Raw genomic sequence first — 25512 nt, 5'->3', positions numbered from 1 at the left:
TTGTGCCAACATGACATTTCATTTATGTTGACAGTGGCTGGTTTTCTATCACACTTAGTGCTACCTTCTTCAGAGTATAGCCTATAAAACAGGGGTGAAAGAGATGGGAAAACCTGTCTACTGCTGGACTCCGTGCTTTCGGAGCATAATACTTGTCAGCTTGGGTCAGATGGTGCCTCCAACAGGACAAAAAAGGGGTGCAATGGAGGCCACCTGCTGGCTCCTCTGAGGCAGCAAGGTCTGAGCAATGACAGATGAGTGCCTGCCTGGCACTGTGACAGGTGGGACAAAATGAACTAAGCCCCCCTCCCTGCCTTTACAGCACTCAGGCTGCCTGGGGATGGACACTTAAAAGAGGTGGTTACAATTTCTCTCAATGGTTGCTAGGGAAGAGTAACTTCTTGGGGTGAGGAAGTGTAGGAGGAAGCATGTTAAAAGTCATCCAGCAAGGGTGACTTAGGGAAGATGAGAGTTGGACTGTGTTTCAGAAGTAAATTCAGAGTTGCCCAGGGACTGTAAGGAGGAAGAAATCACTCCAGACAAAAACGCAGTGGGCGTGAAAGTGTGACCAAATTGGGGCAGTCCAGTCATCTCCAAGTAAAGAAGCCGCCTGCAATGCGGGAGACCTGGGTTCAGTCCCTGGGTCAGGAAGACCCCCTGGAGAAGGGAATAGCTACCCACTCCAGTATTCTTACCTGGAGAGTTCCATGGAGAGAGGAGCCTGGCAGGTTACAGCCCGTGCACATGTGCATGCTAAGTCACTTCAGTCATGTCCAACTCTTTGCAACGCCTTGGACTGTAGCCGGCCAGGCTCCTCTGTCCATGGGGATTCTCCAGGCAAGAATACTGGAGTGGGTTGCCATGCCCTCCTCAAGGGGATCTTCCCAACCCAGGGATCAAACCCGCGACTCTTACGTCTCCTCAATTGGCAGGTGGGTTCTTTATCACTAGCACCACCTGGGAAGCCTGGGCTACATTCCATGGGATCGTAGAGTCCGACATGACTGAGCAACTAACATTTTCTTTCAGTCATCTCTCCCTCACCCCAGTGCAGGCCTCAAAGATGGACAGGAGCCTGCTTTAGTGCCTCACGAGAGAGAACCGTAAAAACTGCTATAACATGGTGGGATTGATGCTATCATAGGGGCTTGAAGAGCATAAGATTATTGTCATGAGAAGGACAAAGACTATTGTCATGAGAGGTGTGCTCTAAGCATCTAGCAAGTCTCATAAAACCTCAAAATTAGCAACGGCTTACTAAACATTATAAAAATGGGGAAATATTAAAAATACAGTTTTCAGCCTTCAATTAGCTCCTCCTGGTGACTCAGTTTGCTGCTTTCTGTGAAAAGTAGTATTTCCTTATATTTATCCTAATAAATACATTCATTCAGCTTCAAGGGAGGGAACAGAGTACAGGCAATGTGGGCAGACACATAGGAAGAATCCTGGACTTTGAATAATTTCCTACACAACCAGTCCTATAACAAATTATGAATTTAGTGCTGTGTCCATTTGGCCTTTGCCATTATAGACTGAAGACTCCTGTTTCCTTATCTCCTGCTCTTCCTTTTCACCTTTTTCAGCTTATCTCCTTCCTACTTAGTTGGCCTTCCCCTACTCCATCCAGTTCAACTTTCATGTGCCCTGAGGATGTGAGAGGCGTGTTGCTGTGTCAAAGCTTCCCTCTTGCCAGCTGAGGGACCTCATTTGGCCACCACCTTCTGAACCCTTGCCTTTCCATGGAACGTGGGCTCTGTGGAAACATAATCCAGAACAACATCCCATCCTGCAGTGTAAACACAATACCCTTTCCTCTCTCATGTCATCTCATGACAGTCAGCCCCTATCCCAGTTCTAGAAAATGTCCCAGTTGCCTGTGCCTATGTGGGGGGCTTCTCTGCCTCCTTCCTCTCATAGCCTTTTTGGATAAGCTGAGCCAGAAGAGCTTTGAAAGCGCCCCTGTAGGAACTTGGTTCTGTGAGAATTCCTCAAATCCCTCAGATTAAATCAACTTCATTAGGCAAACACAGAAGTATCAAAAGCTCAAAAACTGAGTTTTTACTGACTTGCTTTAAAAAGGGCGTGGACCTCATATATAAAAATACTGTTTTTCTTCTCAGCTTTCCCAGGAATGTATGTATTATGCAAAATACGACACACCTGTGTAGTTTCCCAAGGCACCAGCTTCTGTGACTTCTACTGAAAATAAACATGGGAAAGATTTACCACACATGGGGATTTTTTAAGCTAATTGGACACAAATAATTTTAATCTGGGGTATGATCCAAGTGAAGCTGTAAGTGAACTCTTATTTTAAGCCAAATCTCCCTCGAAGTGGCCCCACCAATTTTTTTTTTTCTCCCTGCCACTGAAGAGCGTGCTCCTTTTCACCCTGTTAGATTCCACTAGCACGGATATTCTTTAAAAAACAGGTAGGCTTCTCCCGGCTATGTGGTTCTTCTTTGTCTGCCTGGTGCTGTTGAGGGGCAAAGGGCATTTGAAAGCATTGGTCTTCACATAATGCTACCACCTTGCTCTGAGCTTCTTCCGTCACCACATGAAAGTTGCAGTTAAAAAACACACATCAAAGTGGGAGTCTCATTGAAAAGGCGAGCGCTGCCTGCTGGGATGGCATTCAGAGCCCGGGCTTTTGTTTCAGTGGCGACTCTCACTCTCCTCCACCAAGTTTCCTGTTAACTCGGGTGTGGGTTCTGACTCGCTGTTGATGATATTGGAGTGTGTGTTTGTGGCACTCACTTTTAATCAGCGCATTTGAGTTTCTGAAGTAAGAACTTCTTTCTCCGGCTAGTTGAAACTTTCCCATGGAAGGAAGCATCGTGTTTGGCCAGATTTGAAGTTAGCCTGGGGATGCAGTCTTAAATCTTGGCCCCCAAATTTACAATACACTTCAGGAAGGGAGTTTTCTTTCTCCCCTCCCTGCCTTTTTTGATGGTTTGATAAGTATGATAAGGATGTACATCCTTTGGAGGGAGAGATGCTTGAAGAGGACTTTGGAAAGAGGCAAGTCTTTGCACCCACCCTGGTTCTCCCTGTCTTGAGCCTACACACTTCACGCTGACCCTTGCCATCATGTGAGAGATTAACTAAGCCAGCTGAGCTGCTGCTCTGCAGTCAGTGGGCAAGGTCAGAAGTTTTGGCTGGAGCAGTCTATATGACATACAGAGATTTACAAGTCTCTGAAAATGTCATGCCTGCGTGCTCAGCCTCTTCAGTCATGTCTGACTCTTTGTGACACTATGAACTGTAGTCCCCCAGACTCCTCTGTCCATGGGATTCTCCAGGCAAGAATACTGGAGTGGGTTGCCATGCCCTCCTCCAGGGGATCTTCCCAGCCCAGGGATCGAACCCGGATCTCCTGCATTGCAGGCGGATTCTTTACTGCTGAGCCACTGGGTGATATTTCTTATAAGGGTGCCCAGCCAGCCACAGGTGGTTATCAGAACCCCCACCTGCAAATCCTTGCAGATAGCCCAGCATTTGTCCATCTTCCGTGTCCAGGATTCCAACCCACCATTTGCTTAAGTGTCAGCCAGAGCCCACGTTAGGTGCAGTTGAGAACGAGACTCAGCCTGCTTTCCCCACTCTTGCCACTTGTCCTCTTGTGCTCTCCTCATTCACCTTCAGTCCCTTCTCACTCTGCAAACAAGACAAGTTCTCAGTCTTAGAGGTGAACCTGCTGCTGTGAGAGGACCCCAAACAGTGGGCACTCAGGTTACCCAAGCGGCTCAGGTCCCTCAGGTTAGATCAACCTCATTAGGCAAATCCAGAAGTTTCAGAAGTTCTGTTTACTCATCAAAAGACAGAGTTTTCAGCAACATGGTTTAACAAGGACTTTGAGTGCTGAGCTTAACTTGTCCACTGCTGTCCACAGTTCCTATCCTGAGCTCCCAGCAGAATGGTACTTCCAGTCTTACACATTTTATCTACTGAACATTTATAAAGAATTAATGGTTGACAAATTAAAGGATTAAAGAAGTCTACTGCTAGAAAGTCTTTGAAATCTACCCATTCTATTCCAACACTCTTATTTTACAAATGAAGAAAATGACTTCCAGGCTGCTTATGACTTTTAACCAAGTTGGTTTGGTGACAGAGCCAGAATTAGATTTCCCAGAGTCATCTTGTGAATTTTTTTTTTCTTAAGCACAAAATATTTTATACCCTAGGGTTTTTACATTTTAAGGGAGTCAAAATTTAAGTTCGTGTTGTGTGTGTGCATGTATACTCATTTGCTCATGTCTGATTCTTTGTGACCCTATGGACTGTAGCCCGCCAGGCTCCTCTGTCCATTCTCCAGGCAAGAATACGGAAGTGGGTTGCTATTTCTTCCTCCAGGGTATCTTCCCGACCCAGTGACTGAACTCTAGTCTCCTGTGTATCCTGCTTTGGCAGGCTAATTCTTTACCCCTGAGCCATCTGGGAAGCTCATGTTCAATGACAGAGTTTAACAAATCCTATTGAGGCATGAGCCATCAGATGGAGAGTTAATGTGCTGGTAGATGCAATAGCAGCTTCAAAATCCTCCCCGGAGATGGAAATTGGAAAGTATAGACTGACTGCTCTCTTGCTCCGTCCCCAAGAAGTGTCATCCCTAGTACTTACTCTCCCCTTCTGTGATGGGATTGCCAGGGTTTGCCATGCTGGCTAAAGTCTCTGTTGTCTTCCATGAGAATTTTAAATCAAAAGTAGCTCCTATCTGCAGTGGTTATTCTGCCTCATTAGAAAATTCATGGGTGTGTGCTGAATGAAGAAAGTAAGGGAGCATGAAGTTCTCCAGGAAAACCTGACTCTAGCTCCACCATATGCCAAAGTATGAACAAAGCCTGTCTGGCCTCATTTGGATTCCTTTCCTCATTGATTTTGCACAGACTTCTTTCTCTTAGTGATAGCTCCATGAATGACTTATTTCCACTCTTGGGTAGCAGTTCCAACAAGAACAGATGATTTCTACATATGGAAGAAAATGGCCTATTATAAAGTAAACTGGATTTGCAGTCTACCTTCTAGGAAGGCATGCTGCTTTCTTGAGAGATGGAAGTGTTCCTTTAAGATTTTTGTTGCTATTCCCAAGGCGAATTGTGCATGTAATGATCTTTCCATACACAGGCATTATAAAATGCCCTGTTTGTTGGATTCTCGAAACGTCTGCCAGGTGGTTGAAGCAGGTGGAGCAAGGATGCTGAGTTAAAGAGGTGGGATCACTGCTCAGCATAGGAACCTATGTTTTCTGACTTGCCGTTATTCAGTTTTCACATTTTCAGAAGCAATCATGGGACAGAGAACTTGGGGAGGAGAAATACTTGCCACCCGTGTAGTGAGAGCTGTAGTTATTGTGCTACTTTTCCTGTCCAGCAGGAGGCAATAGAGCTAAAGTCTTCCACACAACCTTGAATCAGCACTGCCTCCTCCTAGTAAATTTCTCCTTTTACATTTCTCTCTGGCATCATGCAGGTGTCAGTTCCCCTCCACTTCAACCCAACCTTCTTTGTACTACTAACCTCCCACTTTATTAAATCTTGATTTTAGAGTGAAAGGATGGTCCCTTGGAGACCAGTGCTGCTTTGTGTGAATTTTGCCTGATAGTCTTCATTCATTCATCCAAAAATATTTGGTCAACTGCTCTGTGTACCCAGGTGGCGCTAGTGGTAAAGAACCCATCTGCCAATGCAGGTTCAGTCCCTGGGCGGGGAAGATCCCCTGGAGGAGGGCATGGCGACTCACACCAGTATTCTTGCCTGGAGAATCCCATGGACAGAGGAGCCTGGCAGACTATACAGTCCATTGCAGTCTGGTTGCAAAGAGTCAGACATGAGGACTGAAGCAACTTAGCTTGTAGCATGCAAATAGACACTCTGTAGCAAAGCAGAAATATGATGTTTAAGAAAACACTTTTCCTGCCCTCATGGAACTTATGGTCCTGGAGTGAGGGCAGATATTCTGTCACTCAAAGGTTTTGCCTATAAGCAATAAATTCTAAAATTAGTTAACTAAAGCAGAAAAGAAATGTATAATTGCTCACTTAATAACCAAGGTCAAGTTCAGAAATGGGAATGATCTACAAGAGATTAGGCAGCTGGTTACTACAGATGAGTCCCCATTGAACACCTGCCATGGACACTGCTGTCCTGGACATTTGGTGTCATTGCTGCCCTATTCTCAAGGCTGTTTTCCTTAAGACATAAAATATTAAGTAGGTGTGTTTGATTGAGCCTACATGCCAGCTGCTAGTAGTATGGAAGGGGGTACTTGGGCTCTACGCTCCTGTAATGGGATGCAAAGTTCTTCCTTTCATCAACACACCCCGATAGTGTTGTCCACAAACACTATGTTCTTACTCAATTGTAAAGGGCCGTATGAATCATGATAAGAATCTTAAAATACACCAAGTGCAGCAGGAAACCACTGAAATGCTATAAGGTAGAAAATGATATAGTTCAGTTTACCTTAGAAAAAGAACTTCCAGGGGCATTATAGAAAATCTAGAACAGACACTTGAAAGCCATTTGCTTTCTACCAAAAAATAAAATTTCATTATGTATATTTGAATTATAATTTTTAAATTAAAATGATGCATGCATATTATAGGCTGAGTGATGCTAGATGTAACAGTCCCCAACTCTCAGTGGCTTATTTTATTTCTGATTCACTTAAAGTCCAATACAAGTTTTGCTGGTTAACAAGTGGTCTTCAATATGGTCCATCAGGGATCAAGGCTCCTTCCGTCTGCAGGATCCACCATCACTTCTGGCCTTGGATTCTTTTGCTACAAACTTGGTGTATGGCCAGGAGTCAGGGAAAGAGAGAGGGTAAAGGATCATGTGATAGCCAGACTTAGAAATGCTTCTATTACTTCCTCTCACTTTTCTTTTTTTTTTTTGACTAAGAAAAAATTTTCTTAGGGTTGGAAAAATCCCCTGCAGAAGGGAAAGGCTATCCACTCCAGTATTCTGGCCTAGAGAATTCCAAGGACTGTATAGTCCATGGGGTCGCAAAGAGTCAGACACACTGAGCTACATTCACTTTCACTTTCAGTCACATGGCCATCCAACTGCAAAGGAGCCTGGGAAATGTAGTCTACATATCCAGGAAATAGAGGAGACAGATTTTTAACAAACACTTAGCCTTTGTCATACAAATAATTTAAAACGTATAGGTGAAGAAGGCTTATAACAACCAAAAAAAAAAAAAAAAAATCAACTTTGCACCCTCCTAGGTCTTTCCTCAGTCTCCTGGATCAACTACTTTCAACACTTTTTGAGAAAATGTGACCCAGAGCCTGGCCCTATACTTAGATCTCTGCAGCAGTCACATCATGAAGCAAGAGGAGTTCTTCTTGAGTCAAGGATCCGGACTTCAGAGAGCTCAGGTGGAAGCATCAGGGTGTGCCCATCACTGTAGACCAGGGCTTCTTGGTGTTGGCACTGTCCACATTTAAGCTTGTTAATTATTTGCTGCGGGAGAGGGGAGGCTGTCCTGGGCACTGTATGATGTGTAGCAGCATCCCTGGCCTCTATCCACTAGATGCCAGTAGTACTCCTCCCCCTAGTGGTGAGAGTGGCAGTGTCTCCTGACATTGTACATGTGCCTTCAAGGGCAAAATCACCCCTGGCTGAGACCCACTTCCAGAGATGGTGAACCTAGGAGGCCTGGAGAGAGGAAGATGGAGCTTGCTACTCTGAGCCTCAGATGGTGTTATCACTGAGGTTTATGGATGAAATCCCCTTAGCGTGAGTTGTAGAGAAGGGTAAGGATGTGGAGGAATAACATCAGTGAAAGATACCTTCCCTTCCCATTCCATGAACTGAAAAATAGAATGGATGCCGATTAAAGTCATTTGCTTTAAAGTCAGGTGCTTTACACCATCACTTCATTTTAAGATCAAGGACTGACTTTCTCCAGGACCCGCTCTATCCTCCATGTCTCGCCACTGGCACATTCGTTGGCCAGAACCATGACAACACTTGAACAAAAATCAGGAGTCTAAGGAGAGAGTGAACTGGTTGTCAACTCAATTTATCTGCTATGGTCCAAACCATCTTTGTTTTTTGGGAGCAGGAGGGTTCCCCCCAACCCCCACCAGTGTGCAGCCCCCTGGTGGATAAAGATTGACTCTACCTCTGTGATTCAGCTGCCCTGTGGAGACTGAGACATTAAAGAAGAATTAAGAATGAAGACAAGTATATTGATCTCCCTCACCAATTTCCTCCAACCAATACCTCTTAATCACAGGACAAATTGGAGTCCTGGTAAACGACTTTAATGAGCATCCATTCTATTTTTCAGTTCGCATGAAGGGAAGGGAGGCTATCTTCCAGCCTCCCTCCCCATTTCCTCTTTGTGTTTGTGATTTCGCTCTCACGTCGCATCTATATTTCATTTTATGTATACATGCATATATATTTTCACATTTTTATTTGTGTTTTGCTATCGCACTGGAGGTTTATTATTATAGATCGTCACGAGGCACCTGAATATTTTGCAAGACAATGAACCTCTAGAATCTGGGTATCGGAGGAACTAATTTTGTGCAGCAAGAGAAAAAAAGAGAGAGAGAAAGGAAACAGTAACTATACATCTGGTTTCTAGACAGTATTAGGATGGCATAACTTGTTCTTGTCTGAGTGAATTCAGTGGATTTGTATTATACAGTGCCTGCTTAAAATGTGTATCTGAATCAGAACCGTTCTTTAAATTAAAAACAAACCCCACGGCTTTCTCAGCCCTGAGCATACGCCGCATATTTGCAACTCTGTTCAGGTGAAACCAACTCTTATCCCAAGAGGGTGGGCAGACAGGAGCACTCTTAGTGCGTGAACATAAATTTCTTCCTCCTTCCAAATGATATTTTATAAAATTGTAAAGGAAATTGACACTCTAAAGTGCCTGGGTAATGCCATGTCATAAACTTCATACTGTAAAGTGGAGAGTGGAGTTGGGGTAGGCTTGTGTTTTGAGCAGCAGGCTGCACGCCCTACAACTGGGTCCGTGTTCCCAGGTCTGTTTCCGGCTTTGTGTAACCCAGGGGAAATCAAGACTTTTGTCAGGGCTTGAATTGCGCATCTCGGAAGTATGGATGTATTCTTCCCTCCCTCCTTTTCTCTGTCCCCAGCTGTACTTTGCATTATTGGTATTCAGAAAATAGATGAGCCAATGTTTATGAAACACTGAAACTCTAAGGAAAATAAACTTATGTAAGCCTAGGTTGTTATCAACTGTATTGTTACCCTTATTGTTACAATGTACATGGCATTGCATATTTGTAAATTACATGCAGTAATTACCTGAGTACATACAGTAATTCAAGTGCCATAACTAGTACTTGACATTAGTATTTCACAGCAACTTGCTAGGGCAATAAATAGAGCTGGGGTTCTTTCCCTTGATATCTGATTATTTGTTGGGGGCTGAAGATTTGTTAGACATTGTACTAAGAGAACTTAGAGCCATATCTTCCAGGGACTTCATCATCTCTTACATGCTCTGTCTGGCATAGTTCTGTGCTATAAGAAGTTCCCAGAATACTACAGCTGCCAGAAACATTTGAGCTGATCTTTAGTGATTCCATTTTGCAGATGAGGAAGCCAAGGCTCAGAAAGAGCAAATGACTCTCTCAAAGCCAAGTTATTATTTAAGGTGTCAGAACTAGAATCCAAGTCTCTGAATTTCCTGTCTCGCACTACTTTCATTGCCCTGCACTGTTTGGGAAAGGAAAAATAGATAAAAATGGAGTATAAGGCAGATTTGGCTTGGTTATGAGATTCCTCAAGAGTGATAGAGCCTTGGTTTGTTAGGGGTTTAGAAGCCTTCCCCAAATGCACCCTGAAAGAGTCATTAGATTGACAAAAAAGATGGAGATCAAAATGTAGCCCCTGGGTTAGAGATACTGATGGAATGATCAGAAGAATATGGGCTGAGTTTCCCTAGATATACCATGGCATCATCTTCTAATAAGAAGTAGCACTTCTTGAGGGGCTTTCCAGGTGGTGCTAGTGGTAAAGAACCCACCTGCCGATGCAGGAGACCTCAGAGACACCGGTTTGATCCCTGGGTGGGGAAGATCCCGTGGAGAAGGAAATGGCAACTCACTCCAGTATTCTTGCCTACAGAATGCCTTGGACAGAGGAGTCTGGCGGGTTACTGTCCATAGGGTTGCAAAGGATCAGACATGACTGAAGTGACTCAGCACAATAGTATTCCTTGAAGTCATTCTCTTCTCTTTCTGGGAAGAAGGTGGGTAAGGTCCATTTTAGAGCTGGGCTGTCAATGAAGACTGTCAGTTCCTGACACTTCACTGATGCTGCCTATAGGAGATACGGTGATTATCTGGGTGGATCCCAGTGGAGGAGTATGGCAGGCACATCACTGCCTGTGAGGCAGTGATTCTTGTTACTGTGTAGAAACATTTACGGATGACAGATATTCTCCAGGTAGTTCATAGACTAGGCTTTCATCATATTAATATTTTTTTCATAGTACAGGACTGTTCTGGCATGAATTAGTAATGTGTTTATGATATTTAATGCAATTCAAACTATCCAGGTTTTATATTTTTTTCTTTTCTTTATTGGAGGATAATAGCTTTACAATATTGTTTTGGCCTCTGCTATATATCAACATGAATTAGCCACAGGTATACATATATCCCCTCCCTCTTGAACAGATTCCCACATCTATCTGTTTACAGATGATAATGTTTTGATTTTTTTCATTAGCAGTTTAGCATCTTCACTTCTTTTTTCTGGTAAGAAAATTCTATTTTTTTTTTTCTGAGGTCATTGAAAATCACCCTTACTTTAATAGACTAAAATTTAAACAGAAAGATTGATTGTTGGTTTGGAGATCCATATGATTCCTAGGAACATAGAAGAGTTAATCATAGAATGATACTGAAGTTCCATGTAGTATTAAGAAGACTAGACCAGAAGGACCACAAAACTCATACTGACTTACCTACCGAGTAGCTTTGCACTCTAACAACTCACTTAACATTTCAGGGCCTCACCTTTCTTTTCTGTGAAATGACAGAATTTGATTAAATCAGTTCTAAAGTCCCCTCTAGTCATAAAATTATAGGAATCTAAGTGAATTGAAAATTGATGGTACAATTTAGGAGGAAGCTTTCTGGGATATGGAACTTCTAGAAGATATGATTGCAGTTCTTCTGAAATTCATAAATTATAGTAAATGACTCAAGAGTCAGAGCCCTGCAGTATCAAAGCTCCGAAGGTGTATAAGACTAGCCAATTACCCTTGCCTCAGAAATGACCAGATTATTTTCAACCGTAGGTATGGAGTGATGACATAGCAAAACATTGGCCGTCGCGGACCCTATCCATGTTTCTTACACAATGCTGTGGAAGGGCGTGCTATCTGTGTTCTTTCCTGGGCGCCCAGAGGAAGGGAAGGAAAAGAGAGGCTGGAGGGAGGCAAAGAGAGGAACTGAGGCACAGACTTGTTGAGATGGATGTTTGTTGATAAAAAGTGAGTTAGAAATGTCTACTTGGTGGGATTGAAAATTAATAAAGCTGGTTCTGTTGTGGCTAATGGGATCCGTCTTATTTTTCCATCATCACATTCCACATACATGAAATACGCACACACACAGTGAAAGAGTGGAGTTACTCTTTAATCTTCCATGGACTTGACAAACAAAGAATTTGCCCCTCACGAACTGGGGCCAAACAAGGTAATTTTTCCTTGGGACGTAGATATTCTGTGACCAAGGGGTCCCCTTACTGCCGGTACAATTGCTCGAAAGGCCCCACTGTGTGTGTTTGCTTAGCCCTGAGGTGTGGGAAATTAGAGCAGTTTAGGGAGGAGATGTTGAGAAACCTCTCTTGTTTCTGTAAAGCCATCTTAATCACGCCTGCCTCTTTTCTTTGAGTTGATTTACATAGCGGTGTGACATTTCATCATTAAGGAAGCAGGTCCCAATCTTCTGTGTCTTTTTCTTGGCTTGTCTGGCAAGCAGTTCTCTTTTGCAAGCTATGAAATCCTTAAGGAGAACTTCCTGGCAAGGGAAAAATCCTCAGTCATCCAACAGTCTCTCACTTTTCTATTTTAAATCTTGGCCATGCACATATGGTTGGGCATGTGTGTCTAAAAATTTCTTCCACATTGACTAACTTGAGCTATTTAATAGATTGTGCTGGCTGTGGGCCTCTGCAGCAAATCCTGCGATGCTCATCTCCTCCCTGGGGAGGCAGGAGACAGCCTCCTGCATTTGCCTTTGTACTTCCCTTGTAATCTCCCTCTCTGGCCCTGTTAGAGCATGAAAGTTAAAACCCGCTTCTTTGCTCATTTTCTTGCAATTAACATTGTCTCGGCTCTCCTACTTCCAGCAGAAAAGAGAGATCTCCGAATATCTTGGTTAATGTCCCAGCAAATGTGTTTTCCCTAGGGCTTTGCTAGGGATATTCCAACCCACATCTAAGGACAGGAGAGTTTGAGGACATTTTTACCCCATGCTCTTAACGGTCTGATGGGTGTGTGTGTGTGTGTGTGTGTGTGTGTGTGTGTGCGTGTGTGTGAGTGAGTGAGTTTAACGCATCTCAACCATAACTTTGTTCTAAAACTTGGACTCTCTTATCTCCAGCTGTCCCAAGTACAGACTTGGGTCCTATTAGGTCCTCGGAAGCGATGGTCAAAGTGAATTTGAAAACAAAGCTGAGTTCTGGCAACTTTGCTTCTTCTTCCAGGTTGTACGGAACAAAGCCAAAGGGACAGGGGAAGATAGGGGAAGGCAAGCACCCAGAGCTGATCCCCAGCTGTGCCTTCTCCAGGCACGAAGCCCAAACTCCCACGGTTTTCTCAGCAATTTAGCAACTAGGAAAAGCTGGCAAAAAACGATACCCTGTGATCCAAAAGAATGACTGCCCTGCCAGAAGGTGAGTGGTTCTGTCTTCCCAGAGGAAATTGTTCCTAAGAAGACAAAGAGCAATGATTAACATAACAACAACAAATAATAATGATAATAGCATGGAAGTGTGCTGTAGATTAACACAAAGTGCTTGAGAAGCTTACAGAGTTTTCCCTCCCTCCAGGAGTGATAGATATTGGCCCATCCTATGCCTGGGCTGTTTGGCAGTATCTTAAAGCGCAGTGCTGCTTTAAAAGTGGTGATATTATCCTCCTGCTGGGGTGGCCCCAGAAATTTCATTTTTTGTGGAATGTTAAATATGTCCCCTGAAGTTTATCACAAACAGCATGAAGGAATAAAGCTCCACGTGGCTGGTATTCGGTAGCTCTTCCTCCCCACTGGAATGACAAGCCCTTAAGTAAGAAAAGTCCGAAGGGTGTGTGATAGATGGGAAGCGTGGGCTTACCTTCTTTGAAGGGGGCCTCGGCAGTGCACACGGTCTCAAACTTTATGTAAAAATAATGCTGCCACAGTGAATGAGACGAACACACTGTCGTTTTTGGATGCCAGACAAAGGCGAGAGTAAACATGCGTTAAAATGGAATCTCTATTTTTAATTTACCTTTCTCTTTCTAGAAATCGCATCAAAATCAGATGACACATAATACTGCATTTCTTTTAAGGCTGTAGCAGCCTTCTAGTATAACACAAGATCATTACTTTCCCCATTGTTAGTCAGATGTATAATGTCTGAAGGCACCCCCAACATTTCCTTTTGATTCAAGAGCCCAGATTTGTTAGAAATCATTCGCTTCAAAGTCATAATGCATTTAACAGCGCTTGCTTTGTGCTGATCTCTGGAATGAAGCTATCTAATATTTCAGTGGCCCCCTTTTCTCCTGGATCTCATTAAGTTTCCTCACCCTTTGGGAAGGGTGGTTATTTCACATCTCTTGTTTTGCTTTTAGTTGAGTACTTTCTAAATCCAGATGCGCCACTAAGGGCGTAGGCTCTGAGAGTCTCAGAACACAGGGCGTCTTGGAAACAGGACACGCACATACGCTGATTGGCTTTTACAAGTGTAAGAGTGATTGCGGGAAGGACCTGGGGTGTTTCTTCTGTGGCTCTTCTGTTACTCCACTACCGAGAGGGAGAAACACCCCTGTTGTGAGATTCAGGATTCCTCTCCGTGCTCTGTGGGGTCTGCTCCTTGTGAAGGAGGAGAGTTGAATAGAAGAATGGGCACAACTACAGAATCCCTGTTGAGTATTGCAGATCCTGAAGCTTCACACCTAATCCTTGCCTGGCCCTCACTCTCCACGCGGCCCTGCTGCAAGGGCTTTCCGTGGGTTCCCTCTTTGTGCCTGGAGACGGCACCCTGAAGCAGGAACTCTAATTCTCCTCTCAGTTTTACTGAGAGGAGGCACAGGGTGCCATGAAACTTGCCTGGGTCACAGAGCAGTCAAGCCATCTGACACCTAGAGGTCAAACTTATAACAGCTCTTCTCAGCTCCCTTTGTTGACCACACCCCATTTCGTCACTGCAGGCAGCTTATCAATGAAATGCTAAGTGCTAAAATGTACTGTCCTTTGATTTCCAAGACCACAAGGCCGTCTTTCCATCAGTAGCATCTAAGACTTAAGTTTAATTTTTTCCTTGTTTGTGTTGCTCCTCACTGCTCATTTCCCAAGACCATCTTGAGGCCAGTAGTATTCTTTATTTTTAAACACTTGCCTATAAAGATATATTCCCTATGCATGGAAAAGTTCTGTGTATAAAATAAACACACCCACTTTAGGGTTAAATGCATGATTGTACTTTGTTAGTACCACCTATTACTGTAGGGAGCTGTCCAGCTCTGGTGAAATGAGATGAAATCACAACATGAAATCAGACGTGATGCTCTCTCTCCACTGTGTGTAAATTCAGTCATATACAGTGAACCAGGGGGTGTAAAGATGGAATAGAGTGTTGCCAATTGGGGCTTTCATTTTTATGGAAATTAAAAAGTTCCCCCAGACATTAGAGAAAGTTACTAATATCCACTCTTCCAATAACTATTTATTGACCCTAACCTTGTATATTGAACTGTACCAAATGAGGCAGAAAATATGGTGATACATAAATAAAGGCCCCTTTCTTGGAGGGATCACGACTAATGGGAGAAGGTGATAGAGAATGACAGCCCGCAAAACAGGAAGGATTGAAAGATGTAAGACGGGAAATATAACAAGTTACTATATCTGAATGCCTTAGCCACTACAGTAAATACAACAAGTTACTATATCTGAATGCCTTAGCCACTAATTTTCTGAATTTGAAAGAGAGAAAGAAGAACTAATATTTATGAAGACTATTTATTTTATTATGGATGTTTTTTATGCATTTTTCATGTAAGTATCACAAGAGACTACTAAGGCAGATACAATTATTTCCTTATTTTACAGACAAAGAAACCAACTGATCCAAAAGAATACCTGCCCTGCCGGAGGTAAATAACTCTGTCTTCCCTATGACTCTCACTCTAGTTGGCCTAAGCATTTGGTGGTAGATTTAGATATTTGAAGCCAGACCTTAGGCTAAAGTAGTCAGGGAAGGCTTCATGGAGGAGGTGGACTTAAATGGCTCAAGACAGAAAACATATGGGCAGAGAGAAGTCAGAGTGATTCTTGGTAGGAATCAGCATGAATAATGTGATGCAGGGAAGGCTGCACTCACAGGCGAAGACCTAATGGTAATAGAACATTTCTTTAGGGGAAGAATTGGAGATAATATCAGAAGGAGGTGTGAAGCTGGGGTAGTATCAGTATGACTTACATGGTAAAGGGAGCACACCACCCACAAAATCTCCAATCTCAATCATATTTCTCCCTTCAGTCTGGTATGTGACACCAGTGACATTTCAACTCTACATTAAATTTATCTTTAAAAGTTTTTTTTTGGATCAAGATATATAGGTTTCATGGGCTTCTCTGGGAGCTCAGCTGGTAAAGAATCTGCCTGCAGTGCAAGAGACCCTGGTTCAATTCCTGGGTCAGGAAGATCCCCTGGAGAAGGGATAGGCTACCCACTCAGGTATTCTTGCCTGGAAAATCCCCATGGACAGAGGAACCTGGAGGGGCTACAGTCCATGGGGCCGCAAAGAGTAGAACATGACTGAGCAAATAAGCACAGCATAGCACATATAGGTTAAATAGGGAAATCAGCTCTACTTCTCCCTGCCATCATTCACTGAATTGCTCTTTGGAGTAAATAAACTGTGTAAACCCCAGTGTTTGCCTTACCCTCTCATCATCCCCGTCGTCACTTACTTTTACCTGAACAGGTCAAGTAAAGAAATCCTTGTGGATCCCAATGTGTCAGTTGCATCTGGTTGGGGTTTCCAAGGGGACCAGAAATGCAGAGCCACAACCATACAGTCTTCTCTCTGGGACATGCATATCTTTCCACAAATCCCCTCTGCCTGACTTTATAATGTCACATTCTAAAATATTCAGGTTGCTTTTGTTGTTCTCTCCATAAAAAATTAATGATCATGAAAGTATTATCATGTTTATTTTAAAGCAACCATTTTCTACATTTTAATTAAAAGTTGTAATTCACCATCTTTTGACCAAGTTATCTTAAATCTTCATCTTATTGGTAATGGGTATTGGGCTGGATTCAGAGAGAAATACAAGCGTTACTTAATGCAAACAGTAAAATCTCGGCATTTCTAGAGATATGGTTCTGTTCATTTTGTGCACTGCGCTTGCTAACTCTGCCTTTTTAATTAGAAATATCCTCCTGCTTATGCAAGAATCCTGGGAAAGGAGCATTGTCTTATTCATTATGTATTCCATGAGAATCACAAGTGGACAAAACCAGGCATAATACAATGCCTGTTGTGTTATTAAAGCACTTTAATAAAGGTTACTCCCTTAGTAGAGTGAGCATCTCAAATACCCATTTCTTTTTCAAGAGGTGGGCTGCTTGGAGCAAGATGCTGGGTCTCCTCTGGGTACGGGTGAGGCCCCTTCTTGTACATTTTGCAGCTCTCCGTGAGTGTAGCAGAACTAGTCCTCTTCCATTTTGGTCACCTGTCCTACCTTAGGGAGTGGTGTCCTAGAAAGTATTGGGTTTTCTATTTTAGGCCTATAAGATATATATATAAGGAAATAGTTTAAAATAATGATATATGGGGAAAGATCTGTAAACAAAGATTCATGACATTTGGGGCATTTTTGTACCATGCTGTTCTGTTTTATTTATATCCTTCTGTTCTCTATCCCCACCGACTAAAAGACATATTAGTTAAGAATTTGATCTCTAATAGTTTTCTTTAAAAGAAAATCTTTAATGGTACTAAAAATGTCTTTTAAGAAAGAAAATACAAGTGGTGAAGAAGGGTGGGAAGCAGGGAATAAGGCAGAGAAGAAAGGGAGGGAGGGTGAAAGGGAGAGAGAAGAAAGAAGGAAGGGAGGGAGGGACGGAAGGAGGAGGGAAGAAGAAGGTGAGAGGGAGGGAGGAGGAGGGGAAGAAGGAAGGAAAGAAGGAGGAAAGGAGAAAAGGAAGATTTAAAAAATGGGCCCACCCAGTTGCAGCACAGCAAAGACTTATCTCTATGCAGTACTTTGATTTCAAATTATTTTTAGCATGGCTTTTATTGTACTCGTTGTTACATACATAAATCTTTAAAGTAATACGTTTTGTAAGAAATGGTCATAAAAATTTACAGCCAGTAACTTTTCCCCTGTCCCTTACAATGATATTCTACTAAAACCATTAAATGGTTCTCATTAATGCCCTTTAAATGATTGTGTAATGACCCACAATCGCTTGTAAGTGAACAACCATTAAAGAATTACCAGTTCTTAGCATGCTTTTAAGTACAGCTTAAATACATGGGAGGTAACATATAATATATTAGAAAAAGTATTAAATTTGAAATAGTAAAAACATGATCGTCACAAAAGAATGAGTAGGTGTGCAACCCTCCTCTGCAATGACCACGGTTCCCACTGAACACATTATTATACCAGATTTTATTGCATTTGTCTTTTTTCTGTATTGAATCTTTTCCTTTTTCCTGGGATTAATAATAATAATAATAATAAACCCTGCCACCACAGGAGTGAAAGTGCATATAAAAGCAAATGGTGAAAATAATTAAACCCATGTATAACAAGACAGCCACCTATCTAAACAAAAGGAGAACAATTCTTCCCCCAATATTTTCTACACGACAACACATGTTCATTTTCTTTTTTTAAACATACAGATATTTGTTATGAGATTGTCTAAGCACTTGAATGATTGCATTTTTTACATTTCAAAGTGTTCTGCATCATGGGAAGATGGTCAAAGATAGTAAAAGGTAATAACTTTTACCAAAGACATGAGGTCAGAGGAATCCCCTGCTACTTCCAGCGTGTTTTATGGTAAGCTTACCCACTCATGTAGAGTTGGGCAGTTGTTTTACTCGAAAGTGTCCGATGAAGAGTTTAGTGGCAGCTGGTTTTGAAGTTCTTTCACTCCTGACCTTGTTTTGTCCTCAAGTGATGCTCATGGTGATGTGCTAACACAACTAGGGCCCCAGATAGAGCAAGGCACAGAGAGAGCATAAAGCCAGATTCCACAGGGACCAGAGAAAATCAGACTTATTAACTGCCACTCACATCTACTTACTTTGAGGGCATTTAATCTACGAAGGTAGTTGAGGGACAGGGCAGCCACAGAAGTGTGAGGCCAGAAAGCACAGCTATGTATTTTCCCTGTGTCATCTTATAAACTCAGGATCAAGGTCGAATCCCCCAACTGGTGTCTTCTTAGCCTCCCAGGACTGGTGGAGTGGAGCCTCCCACTCCATTTTCTTCCCTCTAGCAAATTCTTGCTTATCCCCGCAGGTGTAACCAGGTTCTCTGAGTTGCCTCCTTCTGGTGCACTAAGCAAGTGGCAGAGGGAAGAGTCCTGATTTTAAAAATGATGAGATGAGACTCATAAACATGATCAGAGTTGTTTCTCTATGTTGTGAAAGTCTCACCTTCTCTCTTACTCCCTCTGGAGTACCCTCCCTAAGCCCAAACAGCTGGTCTCCCATTGTGCAGCAACTGTTAGTGTAGTGACAGAAGATCTGCTGGGGCAGGGACCCTGTCAGTCCTGATCAAGGCCAGATCCCTCAGGCCTAACACAGTGCCAGGTAATGCTGGGCTCAGTCAGTAAAGAATCTGCCTCCAATGCAGGAGACATGAGTTTGATCCCTGAAATATCCCCTGGAGAAGGAAACATCAACCCACTCCAGTATTCTTGCTTGGGAAATCCCATGGATAGAGGAGCCTGGCAGGCTACAGTCCATGAAGTCGCAAGAGTTGGACAAGACTTAGCAACGAAACCAACCAAACTTTTCCAGAAAGGTTGCAAGATAAGTTTAGTTGGTCAACTCAAGCCAGACAATTTTAAGTAGATTGCTGTTCAAAATCAAAACAGTTACAAAACTGCCATTAGAAAGTAAAAATCTGGGCCTGTCGAGAATAAAATAAATCTCAGGTAATCCCCAGGTTTCCCCCCTCTCCCCGCCTCCCCCTTTTCCTGTTGGTCCCTCTCAGCCTTCATCCTCTTTCAAGAAACTATGCTTCTTTTATTCTCATCTCTCCCATTCTTCTCCCTGGATATAAAGCCTCATCCCCTCTAAAAGCTGTTTTTCAAAAAGTGCTTCCACTTTCCCCAGCCCAGGAGTGTCTTTGATTTTGAAACCTTGTCATATCCTGAAGAAAATAAAGTTTCCCTTCCTGTGACTGAAGTTCCAGGTGTTGGTGGGCTTGTGGACATCGCTTCCTGGGTACCCTGGAATCCTGACAGTGTGGTGGGAGAGAGTGAAGGGGAAGAAGAGGGCTTCGGTTAACTTGAAGTCTGACCTGTAAAGAGCATGTCCCATAACTGATTTGTAAAATAAATCAAGCGTAGAAACAAAGATGAAGACAGAACACAAAAACAGACCCTTTATTCTCCTGATATTTTCTTAGCTTCATGTCAGCTAGTGTTCTGTCTTCAAGTCGGAGACCTTTCCCATCTCTGACTGTGGGAACAGATCCAACTGTAAGCTGCTTCCTGTCGTGCCTGGCAGTAGCTGCCACACTGTGTGTTATTTAAGAAGCTCCATTTGGCTCCCTGCTCCGTAGAGGAGGGGAACATATGGCCTTGACTGTTAAAAATATTCATGAGTCATGTTGCCCAGTACTGAAGTACAGCCACCTCAAGGGCAATTTTCCAACAGCTCATATTGGTTTATATAACATGGAATGAAGACCAGATGAAGTTCCAGGAGGTATTCAGAGGAGACAGAATGCAGTGAGGCAAGTTAGAATTTGGTCAGTATGCTGGGTTGCATGTCCCTTCTGGAAGGAGGCATGGAGTGTTGGTAAAATCTCAGAGTGAGGGACCTCACTCTTTGGTTCCGTTTAGAGACTCGGTGTCCTGCTACAACCTTCTGTAGAAAGAACCTGAGAAGACTTGGAAGTGAGAGTGACTCCATTCATTGGTTCCCCAGTGACTTTCTTCTCTCCCTGACCACCACGAACTTACCATGCCTCATGGCGTGAGCTTGGTCCAGAGTACCACTTCCCCTAACCCCTGTGCTCCTAGCAGAAGATCCTTCCAGGGACAAATATTCATGATTTTTAAAAAAATGCTCATGGCTTTTAGGCAACTTCTGAAAAAGTGGAGATTGCAGATTGTAGTTACTGTTTTATTTTCACATTTCTGAAAGTTTCTATGGAAGTGGTCCTGAGTGGGTTTGGCTTCCCAGGGACGTTTTATGTGATTTGTCAAATGCCAATATTACCAATATTAAGTAAGCCCAGTTAAAACAACCAAGGCTGTAAGATAAAATGACTTAGCTCTCAGATGGTCTAAGAGCAGACAGGCTGGATGTCTGTAATAGTTTCATGATTTAGAATACAAGGTACTATTTGCCCTTTCTCCTTCTTTCTATTGTAAATTAATCATTAGAGGGCTGTCTCTGAAGCACTTTTCTCACTGTATCCTGTTTCCACCTGCCCCATGCGGGTGACTGCACCTGACTGTAATTTGGGGAACACAAATTGCAGTGATTCAGCACTTTGTGCCTCTAATAAGTTAATGTCACTCCCATCTTCTGGCACAATTCAATTCAGAAGGGCCACAGTGTATCATTAATGCATTAAAAAATGCTGTGTTTTTAGACTGAATACCTGGAATTAGTTGGGAGACTGACTATCCAAAACAGACTCTTTACCGTGCTTGGGAGCCCTGAGGAAGCAATTCTTGTTTAAGCATCTGCATTATCAGAGCATCCCCAGTACTTCAAAGGTCTGTACAGGATGCTCAAAATAGGCACCCTGCCAAACAGAAATGGAAACACATATACGTACTACACTATTTGCCTTACAGAAATTAATTTTCGTCCAGCAGCACCTAGGATTATTTAATATTTATCTTTAGCTGCAGGAAGATGAATCTATTATTTTATGAGTTGATTTTGTTATTTTACCTGAATGTTTCAGTCCGTCTTTCCAGTAGGAGACACTTATAGTCTCTTCTATCCCTTGCCTTTCACCCTCTTTTTATTATTACTCTTATTTTTTAAGTATCTGGAAGCAATGGTAAGATTCATTTTTTTTAATCACCTGATGCCCCTAGTTGGTTTCCTGGGAAGAAATGATCACTGAACAGATTTTAAGGTCAAGGTTCATATCCATCACATTGACTCAGTGGTAGAAATAGGTATTGAAGAAGCAGTTTTGGATTGAAAGTAAAGAAGCCAAGTTCTAGAGCTTGTTGCCACCTTTGTGACCCAGGAGAGATCCCTAAATTGTTTCAGAGCCTCCCCTTTGTTATCTGCACCTGAGTAGTGTAGAGTCAGTCCCTACAGAGCTCTTTCCCCTAGTGATTTGTCATTCTGAAAGGCCACCAGTGTCCTACAGCTCCTCCTTCTGTTGCTGAGATTCCAAGGGGTCTGTGCTGTGTTGACTGTTTGCACCTGTGAAATTAAAGCACCAAGAAAGGCAAGTGTCACCGTGTGGAATCACAAAATGACGGATAGAGTTTCGGGGGGACTTGAGTGTATAAAGAGCCACAATATTGCGGAGCCCCTTGAAGATGGGAACTGTTAAATATCAATGGAGCATTGCTCTGTCTGCACCGTCAGCACGTCCCTGTGACCAGTGAGAGAGATGCGAAAATGTCATTTCATGGACCACATGTGTGCTGCTTACGATGAATATTCTGGCCATGGTTTATTACATTTTTGATAAATTGTAACTTCTTGGACCCAAATTTTGTTAGCTTATCTCTAGTGCCATTTAAATATCTGAAAAGACTGAATTTGCCCCAAAGATTTAATCATCATTCAGCAGCGGTCTGTAACCATGTGGTACTAATTTAAATTACTGTAGCAATGGACAAGTCTCTATCCAGAAATTAATAAATGCAATTTATAAGGAATGTTAAGTAACAACTAACAATTTAATGCTTTGTGAGTTTCAGCCAAACTGATTAAATAATTAAAACAGATTTCTAGGGGTAGGGAAAGAGATTTTACCATAAAAGAGATAAACAGTTTGGGAATTGTATGCATTCTTTTAGACATTTAAGATAATTAAATCCAAAACCTATGTTAAAATAACACTAAAGGTCTGGTTTAAATCAGTAGTGGGAATTGCCAAGTTAAGAGTTGAACATCATCCTAAATGTCTGCTCCATTGTTTTAAATAAGGCATTTGGGGACTCTTGGAGCACTGGGTCAGTTTACAGAGCCTGCTATTGGTGGCACAATATTGGTCTCAGGAATAAATAAATGTATCCAATGGAACCTTCTTCTTGCTATGATGTTTCCAGGCTTTTATTAAGTAAAACTGGATGTTTAGATTCCTCAGTGTTGCTGTACAAATCTAAAACTTCTTTGTAAATGGTTTTCAAATGCTTATTCGTTAAAAAAGGTGAAGGAGTTTAGAGTTCATAGCTGTTTTGATTATATATATATGTGTGTGTAATGAGTGTAATATATATACATCTATGCTGCTAAGTCACATCAGTCGTGTCTGACCCTGTGCGACCCCATAGACGGCAGCCCACCAGGCTCCCCCGTCCCTGGGATTCTCCAGGCAAGAACACTGGACTGGGTTGCTATTTCTTTCTCCAATGCATGAAAGTGAAAAGTGAAAGTGAAGTCACTCAGTGGTGTCCGACTCTTAGCGATCCCATGGACTGCAGCCTACCAGGCTCCTCCGTCCATGAAAGTTTCCAGACAAGAGTACTGGAGTGGGTCACCAGTGCCTTCTCCAATATACATCTATAGGCTCAAAATAATTCATTTTTGCCACCAATTATTGAGTACTTGTATATGTACAATACATGGATATCTCTGTGATATGAAGATAAATAAGATATGGAAGCTGTAGTCTTCCATGGAGGCAAGAATGAATACTCTCTTTTTTGATGAATAGTAACTTTGTAGGCAGCAAATACAGATGAGTAGCCCCCCTTGAGACAAATGACCATGGGTTACAATAGGATATATTTCTTTTAAGACATTTTTAAAAGTGATTTGCTCAAATGACTCCACAGGTGTCCATCAGTCATCCTTTACATTGTATCTGTAGCTCACCAACCCTCGTGGGAAAACTACTCAATTGTAGAGCTCTTACCTTAACTGTGGGAAAGCTGGATGGTGGTATCTACAGGATGGAGTGTAATGTGGAAATTGTTGGAAAGCCATCTTTTGGGTGGGGACCTAGTTAGTGAATGTTGGCAAGGTTGAATTTTCACTGACCTGGCCAGCTGTTTGGGAGTTAAGTAGATGCAAATTGCATGTTCTACTGCCCACTAGATTTGGAATTCATTATCTTCCAAATTGAACGTATCATGCTTTCCTTAAAATATGCTTTTCCTTATGTGATAGCCAACTATCCTGGTTTGCCTGGGACTGAGTAATTATGACAGGGAGGCCTGGTGTGCTGCGATTCATGGGGTCACAAAGAGTCAGACATGACTGAGCGACTGAACTGAACTGAGCCGACTGAGTGGTTATGTAGAACGTAGATCCTTTTGTGCTAGAACAGGGAGAGTCCTGGGTAAACCAGATGAGTTGTCCATCCTACCCTTTAACTTCTCCTCCTGTCTTCTCTGTCCTAATGAATCATATTTTCACCTATCCAATTATCCTGGACTTTTCTGTTTCTTTTTCCACATCTACGTTGTCACTGAATTTTATCGAGTGTTGTATTCTTCCCTCTTCTCCAGACTGTCAGTTGTTGGTTTGGCTCAAGCAAGGTCATGCTTTTGCCTGAACTGCTGAAGTAGCTACTAAACCGAAAGCCCTGTTGCCAGGCTTGCTCTCACCCCAATCTTCTCTGGACTCAGCCGCCAGTGATATTTAAAATGCCTATACACATGGTAAAGTCTTCAGTGTTACTTATTACCCAAACCCTCAATTTATGTCCATGTGGAGAAAAAAGGCCCTCTCTCATCTGGTTCCTGTCAAAATCTCCAGGCTCACCCCCAATCACACTCCTTCCTCAACTCCTTTCTCTAGCCATTTGAACCTGGTTGGTATTTCATGGGGGCAGAATTCACACGTGTATTGTACACCTTTAGCTAAAGTATTTCCTATTTTCGGAATGCCCTGCCCACTTCCTTTTCATCTTGGAGCAACGAATCACTTTTCTAGATCCAGTTCAAACATCACATTCCTGTATGAAAATTCTTCCTATCTCCAAATAAGACTGACCATTGCTAATTTGGGACTAGACTGCGCCTTGTATACTCATCCTGCATCTAAAAACACACTCGTTACAGTTACTTATGTAGTTGTTAGTCTTCTGTTCTAGATTATATGCTCTTCTAGTAAAGGAAACCTGTTTTATTAATATTTATTTCCAGATTTGGGTATGAGCTGTGACACACAGCAGACAATGGAATGATGTTGATGGAGGGAGAGAGGAATCTGTCCCGCTGCATCATGGGAACTATTCTGAGACCTCAGGGCACTTCGTGTATGGCGACTCTTTCCCACTTTGATAATGTCCTTCTTGCATCGCCTGCTTGAAACTTGAAGTAGTTATGTACTTGTTCATCATTTTACTACTAGATCTTCTATATCCTCATAGAGTAACTTCCAGAAGGAAACTTTATGTCCACATATTAGGAGATGTGCATTTTTATATCAACTGTTTTTTCTTATGCCATATAAGTCTTGGGGCTTTCCTGGTGGCCCAGCAGTAAAGAATCCTCCTGCAGTCCATGGGATCACAGAGTTGGACATGACTGAGCAACTAAATTTTTGTTTATTTATTTTAAAACTAAGACCAGCATAGTAACAAAATAGAAGGACCCCAATCTCTGATGCCATTATGGAGTCTCTGATCCTGTCCCTATTACAGCCCCCAGTCTCCTTCTTCTAGACTTGTAATTATGTTCCATGTGGCTGAAAGTCTCATAACTGATGCAGACAAGTTTAGCATTGCAGTCTGAGAGGGCCAGAGCCATTTGTTTAATACATACCACATGGTACTTCAAAGGTAAGGATAAAAATGCTTAAAGTATACTTAGAATAAAGGAATAAACCCAAATGACCATCAGAGAAGATTCAAATGCCACCATTTGTTCAATAGCT

The 25512-nt window shown here is 42.4% G+C and overlaps 1 long non-coding RNA gene across 1 annotated transcript in view; it reads left to right on the top strand.

Annotated features, from left to right (window-relative positions):
* The window catches only part of LOC138989989 (uncharacterized), a 586522-nt gene that overhangs the window by 461618 nt on the left and 99392 nt on the right, over positions 1-25512 (top strand). The window contains exons 5-6 of the long non-coding RNA XR_011466180.1: positions 12723-12911; positions 15332-15375. This is a non-coding gene — a long non-coding RNA (uncharacterized lncRNA). The remainder of the gene's footprint in view (positions 1-12722; positions 12912-15331; positions 15376-25512) is intronic.

This window comes from Bos mutus, chromosome 11, assembly GCF_027580195.1.
Source record: "Bos mutus isolate GX-2022 chromosome 11, NWIPB_WYAK_1.1, whole genome shotgun sequence".
NCBI lineage: Eukaryota > Metazoa > Chordata > Mammalia > Artiodactyla > Bovidae > Bos > Bos mutus.
Note: the sequence above shows the minus strand (reverse complement) of the source record. Positions and strands in the feature narration are given on the sequence as shown.